We start from the raw sequence: 14,540 nt of genomic DNA on the forward strand, positions 1-14,540 counted from the left end.
TGTTTTTAGAACAGGTAGATCCAAATGCATGAGGACATAAATAGATTTCAAGTCCGGTTTAAATACTTAGAAATCAAATAGCTCCCATTTAGGAACATCAGTAAATCAAACTCATGAGCATTGGCTGCATCTTAAGTTTATTTTTGAAGAGTATCTCATGTACAGAGTATTTGGACACCTTTGTTGATTTGACTCTTTACCCTTCTGAAAAGATTTCTATTTCTGAGGATTTGTTTTTCTACTGGATGGTGCGGGGCAGGGTTGGAGTGAAACTTTGTTAGAACAGATAGATCGTATTGCAAATAAACTTAAAACCACATCAGATATTATCCATAGTCACAGTATCATGATATTACTATGTCAAAATATATAAAAGAAGCTTAAAAGGAATCACAAGTATTTGTAGTCCTTAGTGGGGAAAAGGGCAAAATGCTTTTTTCTAAATTTAATCCAGCAAAACTAAGTCCAGTATATTTTAATTATATGTAGTACAAAATAGCAAATGATGCCTCTGCCAGTATTCTATATATTCCCCTCCTCCTGCTGTCTAAGGAGGGCTGAGATAATCACTCCACAGAATGCACTTATTGAGCAGGTAACCGAGCATGTCAGTAAAGTCAGCATGTCATTGATGGCGTAGTTCTAGAGCTTTTACGGAGACATGATGTCTTCATGAGCCTGTACTTAGTGAAGCTGAGTAAAATGGATTCTGTTGCTCGACAGAATGGATAGAAGGTAGCAGCATAGCTGGCTCCCTACCCTGGGAGCAGAGTAATCTGCTGCCTTGCGGGGATAGCCTCTCCCTGTAGCCTGTCAGTAATGACTCACGCTGGTCCCATTTATACTCCTCCTCACGCTAGTGCAGTTGTGCTTCCTGGGAAGGACTGAAGTTTCCTTAGCTATAAGCCCGGAGAGCAGGCTGTGTGGGAGTGTGCTGGAGTGAGGCTGCTCTTTGTGAGCTTATCCACATAAGGATAAAAGGGGTATTTGTAAAATGTTTTAACACTTTCTAAAATGCTAGTGCAGGGGTAGGCAACCTATGGCACGCGTTCCGAAGGCGGTATGTGAGCTGATTTTCAGTGGCACTCACGCTGCCCGGGTCCTGGCCACTGGTCCGGGGGGGGCTCCGCATTTTATTTAATTTTAAATGAAGCTTCTTAAACATTTTAAAAACCTTATTTACTTTAAATACAACAATAGTTTAGTTCTATATTATAGAATTATAGAAAGAGACGTTCTAAAAATGTTAAAATGTATTACTGGCACACGAAACCTTAAATTAGAGTGAATAAATGAAGACCGGCACACCACTTCTGAAAGGTTGCTGACCCCTGTGCTAGTGCTTATGGCTCACCTTGGCCAGCTAACCTTGAAATGCAGCGAGCTAACATGTTTTAAAAACCCACCTTTCATCCTAGTCTAGACAAGCCCCAGGGCGTTGTTTGCCCTAGGCTGGCCCAATATAGCAGACTGGTCCCCTGTGAAGTATTAGGTTTTAATCAAATTAGAGATTTTTAATTTAAAAAAACAAAAACAAGGGGAAAGGGCATGGATGTGATAGCTACGGCAACTGGTTGTGCTGTCACTGCAGTGCAGGGAAGCAAAAGATACTCACTTTTATTTGTCTTCTTGAGTGAAAAGCAAAAATCCTTGAGTTACGCCTCATCTACACTGGGAGTTTGTCCCAGTTGTGGCTATCAATGTCCTGCCACCAGTGTAGCTGCAGCAATGCATACTTCTCCTAGTCTAGACAAGGACAAATATGGTGTACCCTGCCTGAAACCCAGTGATACTTTACGAGTATAAACCATGGCTTCCTTGTCTATACATGGGGTCTGTACTGAAGCAGCTGCGTCAGTGACTGGCCATCGATTATTGGGATCTGGGAAATTTCCCAATAGTAGACTACGTTTTGTTTATTTTTAAAATTTCCCACATTGTCTGATTTTTCAGAGTCTGTGTTTATTGTTGTAAGACTATTCTGTCTTCCACACACATACAAATGCTGTGACGCCGAGTGCACCAGCCTTTTCCCACCATCCAGATCACCAGTGTAGCTCTCCTAGTGGATGCAGAGGCATAAACACTATACAGGAAAAATGTTGCTGGTGGTTTTTAATCACCATATCATGTAGATTTAGCACTGCACTGGGGTTAGCAGCAGCAGGTCATTTTTCAGAAAGGTTCTTGTGTAAACAGAGCCTCTCTCACACACTTTTGCTTGTAAGAATTAGGAAAGGGAACACTGCCCAGTGGTTTGTAGCCTCTGGGTCAGCATATGAGACACTGTAATTTACAGGGTGGGCCTTTACCCTTCCCAGGATTGTCAAATGAACAACTTTAAATCAGAGGGTTAGCTGTTTGAAATGAAAGAAAAAGACACAGGACATTGTCTTCCTGAGTGCTGCTTGTTTATGCAAAGCCTCAGAGCTGTGAGTACCTCATTGTTTACTTACAGCAGAATAAACAATACTTAATCCATTGATTATGTGAGCAGGGCTCCTTTTGGGAGAGTACCTTTTGATTATGTAAAATCTTAAGGCCTGCATCTTTGTCTGATAATTATGGTAAGAACTGCTCTACCCTTTGGGCAATAAATAGAGCCCTTTGTTATGCTAACAATTGGCTTGAGGTACTGCAGCTCCTTCATGGAATTAACCTCTCTGGGTAGCCTCTCATCCCATTGAACTCTCTGGAAGCCACACCCTAATTAGCAACATTAGTTGGATAGAGCAACATTGTCTCACTGTCTTGCAGTGACCATTATCAGTGGGAGGTGGCACAACAGTGCTGTTTTTATCCTCTTCCTCCCCCGCTTCGATTATTTAAAGAAGCCAGTGATTTCTCTGCAGGGCTCCAGCTATTTTGGTGAGTTTGTATCCGAGCGTTGATATAATTAGCTGAACTGAGAAACGCTATATAGCCAACAGGGAAAAGGAGAAATCTCACGCAGAGGCTTACTTCTCTGGAATCTTTTGTGGCTCCCTGTTGCTGTCAGACATGGAAAAATGCCTGTAAATGTCACCTGATGGACAACTCACGACTGCATCAGCAGCACCAGCAAAACTCAAGAAGTATGAGGCATGAGGATTTCCTGAGCAGAAACCTCTAGAGGCAGTGTGTGAGGTTTCTCTTCTTTCCTTTGGCAAGTACAATGGAACAGGCTTAATGTAAAGTGTGAATTTTTTTTTTCTTCAAGTATGTACACCAAAAATCTCTTCACTTGATTTTACTCTAACCAAAAGATTTTACTCCCCCCCCCCCCCCCCCGGGCTGTCTTCAGTTCTCCCTGTACCCACAGTTGAAAGGGCTTTTAATTTTTCCTCCCTCACAGCTTCAGGGGGACACAATGACCTTTTTCCCTACCCCGAACACCCTTTTTGCTCTTCAGAACAGAGACGAGGGAGGGGCTAATCATTCTGCAGACCAGCTTTTAACACCTATCAAAAGCCTTCTAGACACATTTTAAAATAAATACATATTTTTATTTAATTACAGCAACTGGGAGAAGAGCTCTTGTGGCTTCAGATGTGTTGGCCTGCATCTTAGCGAGTCTTCAGAGAGCTTTTCTATTGTGTTTAAAAACTAGCTTAACTGAGCTAATGTGATTGAAAAATGCGCTCTTTTGGGCCATTCAAGACAGTGCCTTTAAATGCAGGAACATAAACTCTTAACTTCTTTGCAGGACCCCAGCAAACTGATAAAATAGATATTCCATTATGTGGAACATACTGCCCCCCATGGGTTGTCAGCAGGCTTGTGAACTTTAGATCCATTGTAAAGACATTTACCACTTGAGCTAATGGAGTAACTGGTAACTGTAGAAGGCTCTTAGGTGAAATCTTACAAACTTCTGCTGAGCGTGTCAGAGCAGTGATTTAAAAAAAAAAAAAAGATTATTTTTATTACACTTATAACTCAACCAAATTTGGATAGATTTTCAGAAGGGAAATGAAGGCACCCTGGGGCAACACACCCCATGCCAAATTTCAAATGCCATGTAAGTGCTAGAGCGGGGGTTCTCAAACTGGGGGTCGGGACCCCTCAGGGGGTCATGAGGTTATTACATGGGGGGTTGCGAGCTGTTAGCCTCCACCCGAAATCCCGCTTTGCCTCCAGTATTTATAATGGTGTTAAATATGTAAAAACATTTTTAATTTATATGGGGGGGGTCGCACTCAGAGGCTTGCTATGTGAAAGGGATCACCTGTACAAAAGTTCAAGAACCACTGTGCTAGAGCTTCTAAACAAAACAGTTGTGAGCACTTATTAACATTCTGAAAATGAAGTTTGGGAAGATGTCAGTTTTTTCCTTTTTTCTAAAACTTTTTTTACAAAAAAATTCACCTGGAGGCAGACACCAGGCAAGGGAAAATTTCAGACCAAACAATGAAAGTTTTGTAAAGTTATAGGCAACTGAAAATTGGGTCTTAATACTTTCCATTTTAGGCAAATCTAACTTTAGGTGGTGTTCCCAGCGCTGTCTAAGCAGAATAATTACTTGAACTTTTGTATTCAAACCATGGAATCCTGGTGGTATATGACATCACATAGGAGGAAGAAATCAGTTCCTGTATCCCAGAGATGGGTTCCTGCTTGCAGTTCAGATCAGGCTGGGTTTGTTACACTTCCTGGCAACACCTGTTGTAGGTGGCAGGATGCTGCACAGAGAGGCAGTATTAGGCCTCAATCCTGCAAAAGCTTATAGAAGTGCTTAACTTTAAGCATGTGAGTAGTCCCATTGAAGTCAAGCCACGGTGAAACGGCCTTTGTGCTTGTATTCAAAATTATACTTGATAAATAAAGTAATGAAACTTTAAAAAAGTATCTAGACTATTTCACATTTACAGCAGTATATTTTTGCCCTTTGTTATGATGGACCCTTTAATCAGCAACCAAGAGAGAAACTAGCCAGGCGACTGAATTGTAGGATTTTCTTAAAGTGCACTGAAATGATTTTAAACAACAACAAAAAAGACTCGTTTAAGATCACAAATCATCTATATTTATGTAGGATATATCTGTAGACTTAAAAATGACAAAATAAATGCATTTGAAAACAAAATGCTGATGGAAATAATTTACGTATTTGCCAAGACCCAAAGTTCTGTTTGTCTGCTTACATGCCACCTGAAGCAGCGTGCAATACCAGAGACGCGTGCTCTGTGTAACACTATAAAGTTTCATACCTGTTTTCTAGTACCAGTGCAAGCATAAATCAGGTCCAAGCCTTTTCAGCACGTTGTAAATCTGAAAATCACTTTCATAACACTCTGCTGAATAATCCGGAGCCCAACATACACAAGGACATACACTATTGCCAAGTGCTGGAGGACAGATATGAAATATTCTAGCATAGATGCACCCACAGACTCCTTCCTTCTGGTTTTAGCAAGTTAAGAACCCTGCCATTCCACCTTTGTAATTATAGTCAGCATTTTAAATTGCATTAGTGAGAATAGTTTACCTAACCTAGTCTAGTAACGGCTACTAGACAGGGTGGAGCTAAAGGCTTTAAGCCAAAGGGGTCAGTTGCATGCCATTGTCAGTTCAATTCACTGGCATCCTGTTCTGTCACAAGAGCTGCTTGCTTGGAGAGTTTAAACAATGTCCTGCTGATGGAAACAATGAACCAGATTCTGATGTCCTTTACACCAGTTTAAATCCAGAGTAACTCCAATGAGCTGATTTGAGTCACCCATGTGATTGAGATCAGAGTCTGCGTTCATACTGGTAAGTCCTGTAAGCAAACAATAAACTGTGGCAGAAAGTAATTCCTAATGATCTCAAGGAAACAAACAAAAACAAAAAACAACAACAACAACAAAACCCCATGCAACCCAGCTGGAGAATGCATCTGTTCACTGACTAAATAAAATCAAACTGAGTAATAAAACAGGGTGAGGTTTATTAGAGCATCTGTCCTTGTGCTGATTTGTCAGAACAGACTTGGATTTTAGCTACAGTGCACTCTAGTGTTTTTATTTAAAAGAGAACGAGGAAATTCTACAGAGCACTTGAGTCCTGCTCAGACATAGAGACTGCACGGTCACATCAGGGATCTCATTGTGCTGTGAGCCTGGGAATCTGAAGCTGCTGGATAGGATATCAGACAGTGAGTGGATGCAGAGAGGACATCCCCTATGAGAAGCTGTGTAGGATGTCACAGCGTGTTGAATATCTAGCTTGGTTACGAGAATAGAAACAGGATGACGTGCTGAGTGTACTACAGAAAGGAGCTTCGTATGGGGGGGAAGGGGTTGAGGCTGGTATAGCAGGTCTAGTGTGCTAGTCCATCCCATCTCCCAGGGTTTGTTGCATTAAAAAGACTACTTGGTGCTAGTGACCGCATCAGCAGGGGAGCAGCTGAACAGGTACTAAGCATGGTTTGGCTGCAAGTACAGACAAGGGCAAGCCATGTTCAGTACAGGTTCAGCTGCACCCAGTGCTGACACCTGTTCTCATCAACAGAGAGCTGTTCTAGTGTAGACCAGCTCTTGGAGAGAGATGTGCTTCCTTCCTAAGTAATGTAGTGAGAGAGAACATTTATTGGGGCCTTTTTCTGTAGCAAATATCCTTTGTTAATTTCTGCAAAAGCTTTTTAAAATATGCAACTACTGGGTATTTGAAAGGAACATTGTGATACACAAAGGACTGGATTTTCAAAGGAGGGTGCAAGAGGTAAAATTGCATTTTGTGCCCATAGGCACGTCTATACATTTACCCATCTGTGTGTTGTGCAAATGAAGATTTTTTGTGGCCATTTGGTGCTGAACCCTACAAATTTGGTACATTTGTAGTAGTTTTTTTTTTTTTTAATTTGATCAAAATTGTTTCTGGTCAGATGTAGCTCTAGCTCTGTGATTCTGTCAAGCAGCTTTCTTGATGCTTATCTTTTAGCGTTAGTTGGGGATTGGTCTTGCTTTGAGCAGGGGGTTGGACTAGATGACCTCCTGAGGTCCCTTCCAACCCTGATATTCTATGATTCTAGGGCCAAAGTTATAAACTTAATTATAAGAAAATGAGCTACATTTTTTGTTGCACAAATAACTGTGGGCCATATTCTGTCTCCTCTTATTCATGCTAAGTAGTACCTTACTCCATAAATAATTCCATTGAAATCAGTGAGGCCACTTGCAGACTGAGGCACATCTCTACCCAAGTAGAGATGTCAGAATCTGTCTTGATGTTACAAAAATCAGTCATTTGCTAAAAAACAGAATTCATTAAGTTGCTGCCAGAAATGTGAGGTCCTTCCCCCTTATTTTTGAAAAGGATGGGGAAGAAAGTCAAGAACTAACAGAGTAATCTGTTCAGAAAGTAACTTGTGATTTTTATCTGGTAATGGTCAGCTTCACCTGAGTTACTTTGAGTATGGGAGTCATGATATATTAATGCTGAAACTAACTCTGCAGCATACCAGCAAGTTCTAAAATACTGTCTTTGGAACGTCACCCTGGTTTATATCAGAGCTGCACACGCTTCTACACATTGGTCCAGACTGCAAGAGTAATGTGCAGCGTTTGGAATGTACATAGCATTGTGCCCTTGCTAAGCATCATCCTATAAATAGAATGTCTGATGAAATGGTTCCAGCCTTACTGCATCCAAGGTTGGGGGTTGGGGAGGGGCGGGGGGAGTTGGTTTTTTTGTTTTGTTTTATCGGGGGGGGGTGGGGAGAGAGAGAAGGAGGTTTAAGGGAAGGAGAAGAAGTAAAAGCAAAAGAGAACAGGCCATGGAGAATGAGGGAAAAGTTAAAATAAAAGCCCCACCTTTGTTGACTTAACTAGAGCTGCTTGCATCAGAGGCCTAGTCTGCTATGTCAGAAACCTCCCATGTTATACAAGGGAAGTCTCTCTTCAGCCTTGTGCTCTGTGCAGATTTTGCACAATGTAGTATTGTAATGTACAGCTTTTGTACTAACCCTTACATAAGGAGACTTGTCAGGCTCTTGCTCTGTGTTCACACCGCACTGAGTCTGGGTTGAAAAAAATGGAGTTGTCTTGTTGGAAGGGTAGAGAATGGGAGAAGGTATGTATTAGACATCTGTGACTGTAGCTGAGTGGGAGACAGCAGCCGTTGTCAGAGAGCTGCCACTGTTCCATCACTCTGTCTACCAGCAACTGGAAGAGATTAGAGCAGCTGTTTGACATCATTTCTCAGGGCTGTGGGTAGGAAGGCAGGGGAGGGAAGGGGGTTGTCCAGAAAGGAGTTGAATGTCTGGAACTGGGTGGAGCTAAAAAAGAGCATAAACCAATTCATTCTTCTTCTGCCCCATCTCTCCCTGGAAGAGGAGGCAAGAGAAGTAACATGTGAACAATGAAATCCTTTCAAGAAGGAATGTCTGTCACTTGATAAGAACTTTACAAACAAAATGTGAAAATTTTAAATTTAAAAAAAAAGGGGGGGGGGGGAATTATTACAGCCTTCTCCACAGTTGAAAAGATCAGTGATAGAACTGTGATTCCCCTGCACTCCTTTCCCCACCTCTGCATTTGGAGTAAATTAGATGAGAAGGCGTAATCTCTCTCTCTCCCCCCCGCCCACCTTCCATAACCTCTCTACCTTGTTCCATTGTCCTTGTAAAATGCCAGCACAGTATTTTGCATTGGTCCTTAAAAAAGATGGCATTAATCCTAAGGATGATGTGAACTAGAAAACAGAGCAATGCCATATGAATTCAAACTTAAGAATACTGACACATTGGGGATTCAAGTGAGAGAGCTGGATGATTTATCAGTGTAGTTTTGTGTTAAAGGTTTCTGTCATCGACTGTTTTTTATAGCTAGTTTGTTTTAATTTATTTTGTTTGTGACAGTCACTTAAAATATTGGCTAGAAAAGGGCAAAATTGGTATGGAAAAAATTGTCCTGCATTTTTAAAATCTGCTTTAAATGGAAACTGGAAATTAACGTAGCTTTTGTTTGCTTCCATATTTGCACAACAGCCTTTTTTTGATCCACACAGCTCTGAGAATTTTACTTTTTAGTCATCTTCTGCGATAGATCCAGAAGCTTAAGCTTCTGGAACATTTCAACATTGCTTTTATCTAGGTCTTACGTAAAGCAGAGGCTAGTATTTATTTTAATTTCTCAATAACAGAATGGTAGAGGTATAATAATTCAGAATTTGAAAGACATTGACTACTGAAATTGAAAATTGTAAGAGGCATCTGCTATTTGCCTGTACAGTCCTTTACTTAAAAATTACAGTGAACTACACATAAAGGTGATTCTGCATCTTGTTTTAGAGAGAGCCATTCCATTTTTAAAAAGTTATTTACATTGCTGACAAATTAGAATTAGCCCAGAGAATAAGATAATGACTGGGCCCTGCTTATGTAAACCTCTCTCGCATATGTACTTTAGTCATAAGTGCTGCACATCTTGGCTTGCCTCATGAGCAAGCTACCCAGAGTTGACTACTTCTCAAAAGGACATTAAAGTGTTTTTATGTAAACAACAAGGAGTCTGGTGGCACCTTAAAGACTAACAGATTTATTTGGGCATAAGCTTTCGTGAGTTAAAACCTCACTTCTTCGGATGCATAGAGTGAAAGTTACAGATGCAGGCATTATATACTGACACATGGAGAGCAGGGAGTTACTTCACAAGTGGAGAACCAGTGTTGACAGGGCCAATTCAATCAGGGTGGATGTAGTCCACTCCCAATAATAGATGAGGAGGTGTCAATTCCAGGAGAGGAAAAGCTGCTTCTGTAGTGAGCCAGCCACTCCCAGTCCCTATTCAAGCCCAGATTAATGGTGTTGAATTTGCAAATGAATTTTAGTTCTGCTGTTTCTCTTTGAAGTCTGTTTCTGAAGTTTTTTTGTTCAATGATAGTGACTTTTAAATCTGTAATAGAATGACCAGGGAGATTGAAGTGTTCACTTACTGGCTTGTGTATGTTACCATTCCTGATGTCTGATTTGTGTCCATTTATTCTTTTGCGGAGGGACTGTCCGGTTTGGCCAATGTACATGGCAGAGGGGCATTGCTGGCACATGATGGCATATATGACATTAGTGGATGTGCAGGTGAATGAGCTCCTGATGGTGTGGCTGATGTGGTTGGGTCCTCTGATGCTGTTGCCAGAGTAGATTTTATATGTTAATTATTGTTTCCACACCAGCATTCTCCTTTAAATGATACATTTTCTTCCTCACCTTTGTAAATTTAGGGCTTGTTTACATTAAGATAATTTGCACCAGTGTGACTACTCTTGCAAACCCCTACTGTAATAATGTAGATGTGCTGCATTGGCAGAAAGATAGGGATTAAGCTCCAAGTCAACCCCAGTTTACATTTGTGTTTCACATCTACATTAGGGGTTGGCACCTGTAACTTCTGGAGCCTGTTTCTCCCCTCTCTAGCATTTTACACCAATGTAAGGTGAGTACAAAATGCTACCAGATCAGAAAGTTAGTGTTTTACACTCACTTTGCATAGATCTGAATGACAGCACAAGGTGCAAGGTGTTTGAAAATGAGGCCCATTATGAAACAGTCACAGATTCACTGCAACTATTCTTTTTTCTTGTTCGCTTAGTTGCCTCTAGTTGGAGAAAAAGTTCACTTTGCATTCATATTTATAGAAAACTACAGCACATGTTAGGAAATTCTAAAACAATTCCAGCCTACATCAAGTACAGCTAGAAACCTGTTTTGCAAATACAACGTCTTTACCTCCTTCAGATGTTCAGGTGTCGCACCACTGAAATCCTTCATGGACTTCTATCTGTGTTTTAGGTAATCATCCCATCCTTATTTGACTTGGCAATGGGCATGGGGCATACTTGTTAGATTGTAATGGGTTTCTTATTCATTGTGACATTTGCCATATGTTTCAAATGCTTTGTTTGACATGTCAGACTTTTCATGCTCTTTCCAAAGCCATTAAGCACAGATTAAAAAAATATTAAGCGTTCTCCTAAACTATTTTCTTTGCTTCTTAGGAATATGATTTCCAGATAGAAAAATTGTATTTGTATGTGGTTTTTCATTTAAAAGATGAAAGATAATGCTATCCATAAAGCAAGAAGATAAAGGCCTGGCTTCCTAAATTAAACAAATAAAATAAGTAAAAAAAATAAACACATTTACAGTGTGGTGTATTGTCAAGCATGACAACTTATTTTAAAATGGAATAATATGAAGATATTTAGTATGTTATTGACCATTCACCAGTATAATATGAAACTTCCCTTATCAGTTACAATATAAAGTATAGCAATAGCTGTATGTCTTTGTCATAGAATTGGCATTCATTTGTACAGCTGTAGTGCCATTGCATTGAAAGCTAAATTAATTGTACACAAAGAGCTCAGAGGTCCTTGGCACTTAATGAAAAAACTGTCACACACAATGTTGGGCAAAATGGCTATACATTGAATCTGTAATGAAGACTGACAAGCCCAAGTGAGGTTTGCAAATCCTGGGAGACCTTAAGAGCCTACAGCTCTATCTGCATCGCTCTGCATCAGGAATGGATTTACAATGACCTCCTTTGTCCTTGAAGAGCATTTTAGAAACAAGGTGCCAAGAGTTAGCTGGGAGGCATTAGGAGTGGCCTGTTGGAGTTAAGTGTCTCTGGCTGATAGAGGCTGTTCCAAAAGTTTCTGGGTGATGGCTTTTCCTGACGGTTTTATTTCAGCTTTCTAAGCTGAAGCCATGTCAACAGGTGTTGAGTGTGAGACAGAATTTTTATTCACTACACTATGCGATTTAAATCCTGAGATCCTTCCTCTCTGACTCACTGCCTAAACCTTTGTTTCTGTCTGTGAGATGTAGGAGTCTGAACCACAAGAGAATCTGTGTGTTGCATCTGAGGGAGGAGAGCAGGGCATGCCTTTGTCTCCACTGTATTGACTGTCTCATACAGCTCCAATACTGCTTTAAGATGTTCAGTCAAGGGACAGTGATTTATACACCCTCGGGCCCAGCATAGCAATGGCAGTATTACCTGCCAACTAGAGCTGGTCATGAAATTTTTGTCAAAACATTTAATGAACAAAAAGCATTTTCCAACCAAATAAAAAATCACGTGACCTCTTTCTCTCCCTGTCCAGCAGGATGGAAGAAGGAAGGGAACAAAAAAATTCAGTTGTGAAAATCCAAACTTTTTTTCTACATTTTTTTTTCTTTTTAATATTTAATGGAAAACATTTGCCATTTTTCAACCAGGTTTCTTGCCAACCTGAGGCAACACTAGCAAATCCTTAAAACTGTAGGTGGCGTAAGAGCACAGACAGCTACCCGGACTTTGCTCAAAGAAAGACTCTTGAGTGTTGTTTCTGACAAGACCTCTAAAACCTAACAAGGACAGAATAACAGTAGCCGATCTAGATCATACACAGAGTGGGCATAAGATGGTAGGACTGCGGTGCATCATCCCTCTAGAACTCTGTGTTCTGTCCAGATGCTGTGGTACTGTCTGAGGCAATGCTGCTCCATGAGCTGTCTTTCAGATGATATGTTAAATGGAGAAAAGACCCTTTTATTCCTATTTAGTTTGTTCAGCTGGTAGTTCAAGAATTTATGGCACCATTTGAAAATACTAAAAGGGAACTGTATGCTCTGTGTTTCCTGCCTCTCAGTAAAACAGATTTTAATGCAAAGAGCTGGGTCAGAGCTATTACAGAGTGCATAATAGCTGCCATGTTTGCCTCCAGGCACATCTCTTACCTGTATTTAACTCATCCCTTTATAAAATGTGCTTTAGGATATATTGCATCTGAAAGGTTAGAGTGTATAGAAAACAAAATTTACTTCTATCAAACTTGTGGGTTTGTGGCTTTGATCTATGATTGGAGACTATTGGCATTACCACAGTACAAATAAATAATAAGACGACATGGCAGAATGAACTTTCTGATCAGACTAACATTAATTTCAAAGTAGCTAGGTTGTATTACAAGCCATGGAACCATATGTAATAATACATACAATACTTCAAAGTTTATTCCTCTGTTCCGGCACCATGGAAAGTTACTGATGACACTCTTTGCTTTCATGTTTGACATGTCATCCTTTCTAAGAGTTTATGCCTCTATGTTTATACAAGTTCCTTTGGTAATTATTTAACCCTTGATGCCCTCCTTCCCATGCGGTCTCACACATGGAGTTTGTTCTGGTGTTTTGTTTTTTTAAAAGAAAGGACAAAGCTTTATATCTTAGGGCTGGTCCACACTAATCCCCCAGTTCGAACTAAGATACGCAACTTCAGCTACGTGAATAACTTAGCTGAAGTCGAAGTACCTTAGTTCGAACTTAAAGGTACTTCCCAAAGGTCCACACGCGGCAGGCAGGCTCCTGTCGACTCCGCGTACTCCTCTCGCGGAGCAGGAGTACCGACGTCGATGGCGAGCACTTCCGGGATCGATTTATCGTGTCTAGACAAGACGCGATAAATCGATCCCAGAAGATCGATTGCTTACTGCCGAACCCAGAGGTAAGTATAGACGTACCCTTAGAATAACAAGTATCACAGACCTAGTAACAGAACAGCTGCAAATTATGATATTAAGAACTCTAACACATAGGTATTTCTCTAGCATGACCAAAGGTTGTCATCACATTTATCAGAGCCCTTGAAGTAAACAATTGCTTTGTAAATGTGCATGATTCCATATTTAATTGAATGCAGACAGTACCCTGGCAGTAATTATTAAGATAATATGCAAGTGAACTGACAGAGGAGATAAAGCAGATTAAAGCTCAAGAGCGTAATAATCATGTCCTATCCTTCTACACAGGATGATAACAAAAGCAGTGTTACATATACTTCACACTCGTTTCTTTCAGCACTTGGGGAATATGAAGTCAGCTACTTTGTGAGTGACTTGGTTATCTCTTTATTTTCAGAGAAGAATTAAAAAAAAAAAAAGTTACATGAAAGTTTGCAGAGTGATAAAAAGAGCACCAATGGCAGTGAGTTAGGGGTCAGGAGAGAAGGGGACTGTTTCAGGACTTTGTCAGAGAAGCTCTTTCCAATTGCAGGATGTTTTCTTACCTTGAAGACAGTTACTGTGCTTTCAGTAAAACTGCCATGCATTTACGTAAGGCGTAGCAGAAATCAGGTTAGAAGACCAGCTAGTGATTTTTTTAAAACACTTTTTTATTAATGGGATTCTGCAGTATTAGTAATGGTGGATGTCAAAAAAATTCTTCTTATGAGCAGTTTAAGGGACAAGTGACTTGAACACTGTTTGTTTTGTGGGTAAGTCTCTTATTGCAGAAAACCTCACTCTGGAGTACAGCATAGCAGGAATGCAAGAATAGGGTTTAATGTACAAATATTACTAATAAAATTTCCACTGGCAGAGTTTAAATTACTGTTATTCATTGGCATTTGTTTCTGTGAAACTGACACCTTAATGCAAAGTTGACAGTATAGCGGCAAGGTACTGCTGATAGAAGTGATCTGTCTTTGTTTGAATTCAATGAGAATGTTTTGCTTACTACACCTCTACCCCGATATAACGCTGTCCTCGGGAGCCAAAAAATCTTACCGCGTTTTAAGTGAAACCGCGTTATATCAAAC

General features: G+C 40.4%; 1 protein-coding gene across 8 annotated transcripts in view; it reads left to right on the forward strand.

The window, feature by feature from the left end:
* RREB1 (ras responsive element binding protein 1) overlaps positions 1 to 14,540 on the forward strand; it is a 141,017-nt gene that overhangs the window by 99,390 nt on the left and 27,087 nt on the right. The window lies entirely within an intron of this gene.

This window comes from Chrysemys picta, chromosome 2 (genome assembly GCF_011386835.1).
Source record: "Chrysemys picta bellii isolate R12L10 chromosome 2, ASM1138683v2, whole genome shotgun sequence".
In the NCBI taxonomy this organism is placed as follows: Eukaryota; Metazoa; Chordata; order Testudines; family Emydidae; genus Chrysemys; species Chrysemys picta.